The 5,846-nt window shown below is 32.2% G+C and overlaps 1 long non-coding RNA gene across 1 annotated transcript; it reads right to left on the reverse strand.

Annotated features, from left to right (window-relative positions):
* Nucleotides 1-2,499: 2,499 nt before the first annotated feature.
* LOC121984221 lies at nucleotides 2,500-4,865 on the reverse strand. The gene is made up of 4 exons (XR_006112829.1): nucleotides 4,203-4,865; nucleotides 3,356-3,465; nucleotides 3,116-3,198; nucleotides 2,500-3,002 (listed from the first exon to the last, which is right to left on the reverse strand). It is a non-coding gene; the product is annotated as an uncharacterized LOC121984221 (long non-coding RNA).
* Between the last annotated feature and the right edge of the window lie 981 nt (nucleotides 4,866-5,846).

A 5,846-nucleotide genomic window follows, 5' to 3' on the forward strand; every position in this document is an offset into this window, starting at 1 on the left:
CTCAACTAAAAAAATACTTAACAAAAATACTGTTGTTCTACAAGTATAAAAATTTTGAATAAGAATTCGAACAGAAAAGTTTACTTAAAAATTTCTAATTACAACAATTTCTGTCATACTAATTCACAAATTTGGAAATTTAATCTAAAAAAGATTTTGGAATCCAATATAGACTCTTACCTATTAGATTTACTAAAAATTTTGGAGGTACATAATTTCTAAGGATTTTCCTAATTTATCCTTGGTGATTTCTGACTTACCAGTTATTTCTTCCATAATTTTTTAATTTTAATTTTTGAAACATATTTGAATTCAAACATGTATAATCATTTTCTAGTTTTTTTATTTGTGCTTTCAATTTTTCATTTTCTACTCTTAGATTATCATACATTTTTAAGGGGCATGAATTGGGTAAGGTCATTTTTATCTTAGCATTTTCTTTTTCTAGTTTTACTATATTCTTAGAAAGCATCATGATAAATTGAAATGACTACAACAAAAATGTTAAAAGACAACGAATTCTATCCATTGTCATAGGCCCTTTAAAACCGTTGTAATTGATAGTGTTATTAAATGTGTGGTGAAAGACAATGATTTAAAATCGTTGTCTTTGAACATAATAGACAACAACCATGCAATGGATTTAAAGTGTTGTCTTTTACTACCAAAGACAACAATTTTGCAATAGTATAAGACCGTTGTAATTGCTAGTTTTGCAATAATTTTGATCACTCACAATAGATATGCTTTTGAAAACAAATAAACACTGTTGTATTTATTCAAAATTTAGTTTAAAACCGTTGTCTTTAAATACTTTTCACAACGGTTAAAAAATCGTTGTCTATCTTGATTAGAAAATGCATTGCGAATAGATAAAAACATTTTTTGCATACAATATTTCAAAACCGTTGTTTTTGATAAGTGACATCTATGGTTATAAGCAATTATATTTGTAAGAAAAACTATTATATATTTTCAATATATATACATTCAGTTGTCTTTTATACATCTTGTCTCAACCAAAAATTGGTACAGCATATATACATTCATTTCAGTTAAGTTTATAAACTTCTACAATTACTTCAAGCTATCTAAACATGACCACAAGTATCCAATCATGACAACCACAAAAGATGAGACCACAAAATTAAGTTTATATAGAATCATATCACAACCATGCAAAACTGGTCCTTTTTCTGAATAGATCAAGTCAGGATGTGCAACATTCTTTACGTACTGGTCCTTTTTCTGCATACAGAATTTCATAGACTTAGCTTGCAAATTCTCCCTTTTATGAAAAAAAATATATAGTTAAAGCCATAAAAATAAAGTAGAAATATGCATGTATAAACTGATAATCATTGCAAACTAATAATTGAAATGAATAATCTGATAATCACTACAAACTAAAGTGATAATTGAAACAAACAAGCCCCAAAAGTAGAAAACTTATCAATATGTATAAACAGTTATAAACTTCTTGCAGCTTTGCATCTTTTGCACAGTAGAAACCAAATTAAGTGAAGTCACATGAATTTGGACCTTCTGAAATGTTGAAGTAAAAGAATGGCTAAATAAGCACAAGAAAAGTTACAGCTTCCCATTTTCATGAGTAGTCAAGAAAGTGAGCACGAGAAAAGTTGATGAATATATAAACTTGACATTATATCTTAAACCAAGTATTATGTGCAAGAAGCCAGAATAGCTGACAGCAGCAATAGAAGAAGGAATCATAAAGGAAGTGATGTACCTTATGTCTCAACATTACAGCAACAACACTCAAGTAAGATCTCAAATCTTGCAGATGTGCAGTTTGCATAAAAACCACAAAGTAGTATACAAAACTAGTTTCAACATTACTTTATTTCTATAAAAAAGCAAGAACAAACTAATCTATTAAACCATCTAAACTATTAATCACTTTATGCAGTCCAGAATATGATTTTCTAAACTGATAATCACTACCATCTAAACTTATAATCACTACAAACTTAACTGATAATCTTCACAAAAATGTTAGTCCTACATAAATGTGTTTACTAGCAAATGATATATATGTTTGAACATCTCAAAATCTATTGTAGCATTGCGGAAACCAAGCTCTGATAGGTCTTGTTTTGCCATCAAGTTTCTGGAAACAAAATAAATCCATTAGTGTGTTTAAGAAAATAAAAATTTCTAATCTACTCATCTGTCAAGCACCCAAGAAGTATGAGCTTCATCAAGCACTACAAGAAAAAAGTCTAACAACAACAGTTTTTCACCGTTGTCGTAGCCCCTTTAGAACTGTTGTTAAAGGCCATGTTGTTAAAGGGGGTATTCAATGACAATAGTTTAAAACTGTTTTGTCTTTGAAGGTGAAGACAACAGTTTTACAACGGTAAAAAATCATTGTCTTTTTTTAGATAAAAACAAAAAAAATAATATAAAATTTTCTAGTATTATAAATCATTTAAAATATAAAATTTGAAAATATAATTTAATATATAATTTTCCAACATTCAAAAATAATATTTACAACATTCTAAAGAAATTTTATAAGAAACTAACATAATGACAAGTACCGACACTAATAAAACAAAGGTAGACCAATACAACAACATGAGATTTTCTACTTAGATGTCGATGAAGAGGCGACACTGTAGCTCTCATTATTCCTTAACCTGCTAAAGTCTCCATTTTTTCAGTTTTCCGACATTCTTCCCAGTACCATTGAGGACTCCTGCTCAAATAAATATATATATTACAAATTAGAAACCATAATTGTATACCTAATAGATTGATATAAAGTCCTGCTGGTGTAACTTCTTAAGCTTTTGTAAATTTATTTCAACCCCTCTTTGGCTTCAACACATGGCATGAAAAGTGTAAAACCATGAATAAGATTCTAAATTTAATAACTATAAACATCAATAAAGGGCTACTAGTTTAGAAAATCTATAACTTATCATAGGTTGCTAGTCGTTCTGTGCCGATTATTGCCAACTCTAATACCAATATGCCTGGAAAAATAGTCAAAGGACTACATAACATTATGATCAAAATACTCTAATATAAAGAGTACGAGAGAACATAACTATGTATTATTGAGGAAATGAAATAAAAAAAGAGAAACCTTCTCATGAACCGATAAACTAGTATGACCATGGCTCCATCTTGTACTGTGTACATTACCAACCCGAACATCAAAACCACTATCTGCAAGGATGAAATCTAGTGACTACTTAAATGAATTCATGAACTATATGTCTCCACCCTACTAACATGAGAAGACAAAAGAACAATAATCTGAAAATAACATGAACAAATGTTCAAATTTGGGAGACATCCACATCAAAAGGATTTGAGTTAATACCTGAAAAGACTATGTTAGAGGAAAACCGGAGGGCCATGTCTTTCTTCCAAAGTATTTTTCCCATGATGAACATGTTGAATGGACAAAAGATAATCATCTTTAGTCTCAACCTGCAATTTTCACTAATCCATCAGCAGTTGGAGTTGTGTTTCGGGAAATCAAAGAAAAGCTTTTTTGTATGCTAAACCATCAAGCTAGATAGTATCATCAAAAGAATCACTTAATTTTGTGCTAACTAATCATATTCATATAAGTATAATGGAAAAACTAATAACATAGCAAGGTTAAATAATGTAAGGTAACAAGAGGATTAAGTTGCAATGATAAACAACAAATTATCATTATTTTCATATATTACTTTATTGAAGCGGTTATTTCTTAATTGGATGCTGCATATTTTAATCTTGTTAGATGTGTTTCATGCATTATTTCTAACACATGCATAATGCCAAGACCAATGGTCATAGCTAGAGTTTCCCATAAATTATATGCCTATGTAATCATAAAAAATTAGAGCACATTATCATTATTGCTAAAAAAAATAGAGAAAAGCAATAATTTTCCCACACCAGAAAATGGAGGAAGTTTGCTAAAGGTTAAAGCTAGTGCCAATAATTTTCCCACACTAGAAACAAAATAATAGAACAAAGCAACTTAAAAGTGCAAGTACATAGAATAGAAGCAGCATTCACTAGTTACTACAATAACAATAAAACAAACAATAAAATAGAGAAAAATCCAAACATTTGTAACTTCTGCTCTGTTCTGTTTTTGATATGTCTTTTGGACGTTAAAAGTTAATTGTGTTATACAGGTTCTTGATCATTAAGCTCAATCTACTGCTTACCATCCACATTGATCAAACAAGGTAATAAAGCAGAGTTATTGCGGAGAAGATGGAAGCTCTTGATGAGAACAGAGCAGATGTATTCGCAAAGGCAGAGGACGATGTAGGTGGCAATGCCACTGATGATGTCGTACGTAATTGAGTAGGTGAGCGACATCAAAATGATGGTGATGAAGGCGGAGATGGCTTCCCTCATGTTCTCCCATTCCACCTCCACTACCATCTTCATCATCAGCACACCCCCAACACCAGCGGCGACCCCATCGCCCAAGCCGGAATCGATGCCAGAAGTGGCATCAAGAAGAACAATAGCACGAAGTTGCCCGCCACCGTCAGGGCCATCACCCCTGTCCTTCCCCCTTCCTTTATCCTCGTCGATGAGTGATTTCAGTGTTCCCAACTGTGAGCCTGTAACAAACTACGATGGAAGGGCCCATGCTGGATCGGAAGGTCACCGTGGCCAGGATACGCTTCTCTTCCTCCCCCTATCGCTACTCCAGGTTGAGCAGCGAACGGCCGCTGCAAGAAGCCTGCCTCGCGAGCAGCCCACCTCATGAGCGTTCTAGGCTCCCGTGAAGACGAAGGCAGTGAATATTTTGGCGATGAAGAGGGGAAGAGGAATCGTTTGGCGATGGAGACGAAGGCGCTCAGTAAAGTTTGGGCTTGAACGGGTTTTAGGTCTAAGGAATAAAATTTAAGAAAAACAAATATAGGAAAAGAAATAAAATAAGTATAAAAATCTTTCATAGACAAAAACCAAAACCATTGTCGTAAGTCAGTGTATGATTTAAAAATTCATAAATTTTTAATAATATTAAATTTATTAAGTAAAATAAATTAAATTGGTTAAGTTTAAGTTTGCATGTTGTTAAAAGAATATGTATGCGAGCAAAAAATAATAATTTTTTCAAGATAACGTCATTATCTTATATCTCAAAATATGTTTATAGACATCAGTTTAATAAAAATATTGTTATTACTATATAAGGGGGCGTTTGGTTCTTTCCTAGGAATAGGAATCGGAATGGGAATCATTGTATTGTGGAATGGGAATGGGTATGAGCATGGATATCACTCTTAAAAGCAATGTGTGGTTAGTTGTATATCTTCTATCGGAATAAATCAAAGTTTCCTTTTTTACCCTTAAAGGAAAATAAGAGAAAAAATTAGATGTGAGAGAAAGATGAATGTGAGAGAAAAATATGATGAAAGAGAATTATGAGAGAGAAAGTATTATGAGAGAGAAAGTGTGATAAGAAAGAATGAAGAGAGAGAAAGTGTTATGAGAGAAAATGAAAAAAGAGAGTGTGATTGGAGAGAGCATGATGAGAGAAAATATGATGTGAGAGAAAGTATGATAGGAGAGGATGAAGAGAGAGAAAATATAGTGAGAAAAAAATGAGAAGAGAGAGTGTGATGAGAGAGATTGAGGAGAGAGAAAGTATGGTGAGAGAAAAAAGAACAGTGAATATGATGGGAGAGATTGAGGAGAGAGAAAGTATGATGAGAGAGAAAGTGTGTTGAGGAAAAAGGAGTAAATGTGATAAGAGAGATTGAGGAGAGAGAAAGTATGATGAGAGAGAAAGTGTGATAAGAGAGATTGAGGAGAGAGAAAGTGTGATGAGGAACAAAAGAAGGAAGAGA

Source organism: Zingiber officinale, chromosome 1B (genome assembly GCF_018446385.1).
Source record: "Zingiber officinale cultivar Zhangliang chromosome 1B, Zo_v1.1, whole genome shotgun sequence".
In the NCBI taxonomy this organism is placed as follows: Eukaryota; Viridiplantae; Streptophyta; class Magnoliopsida; order Zingiberales; family Zingiberaceae; genus Zingiber; species Zingiber officinale.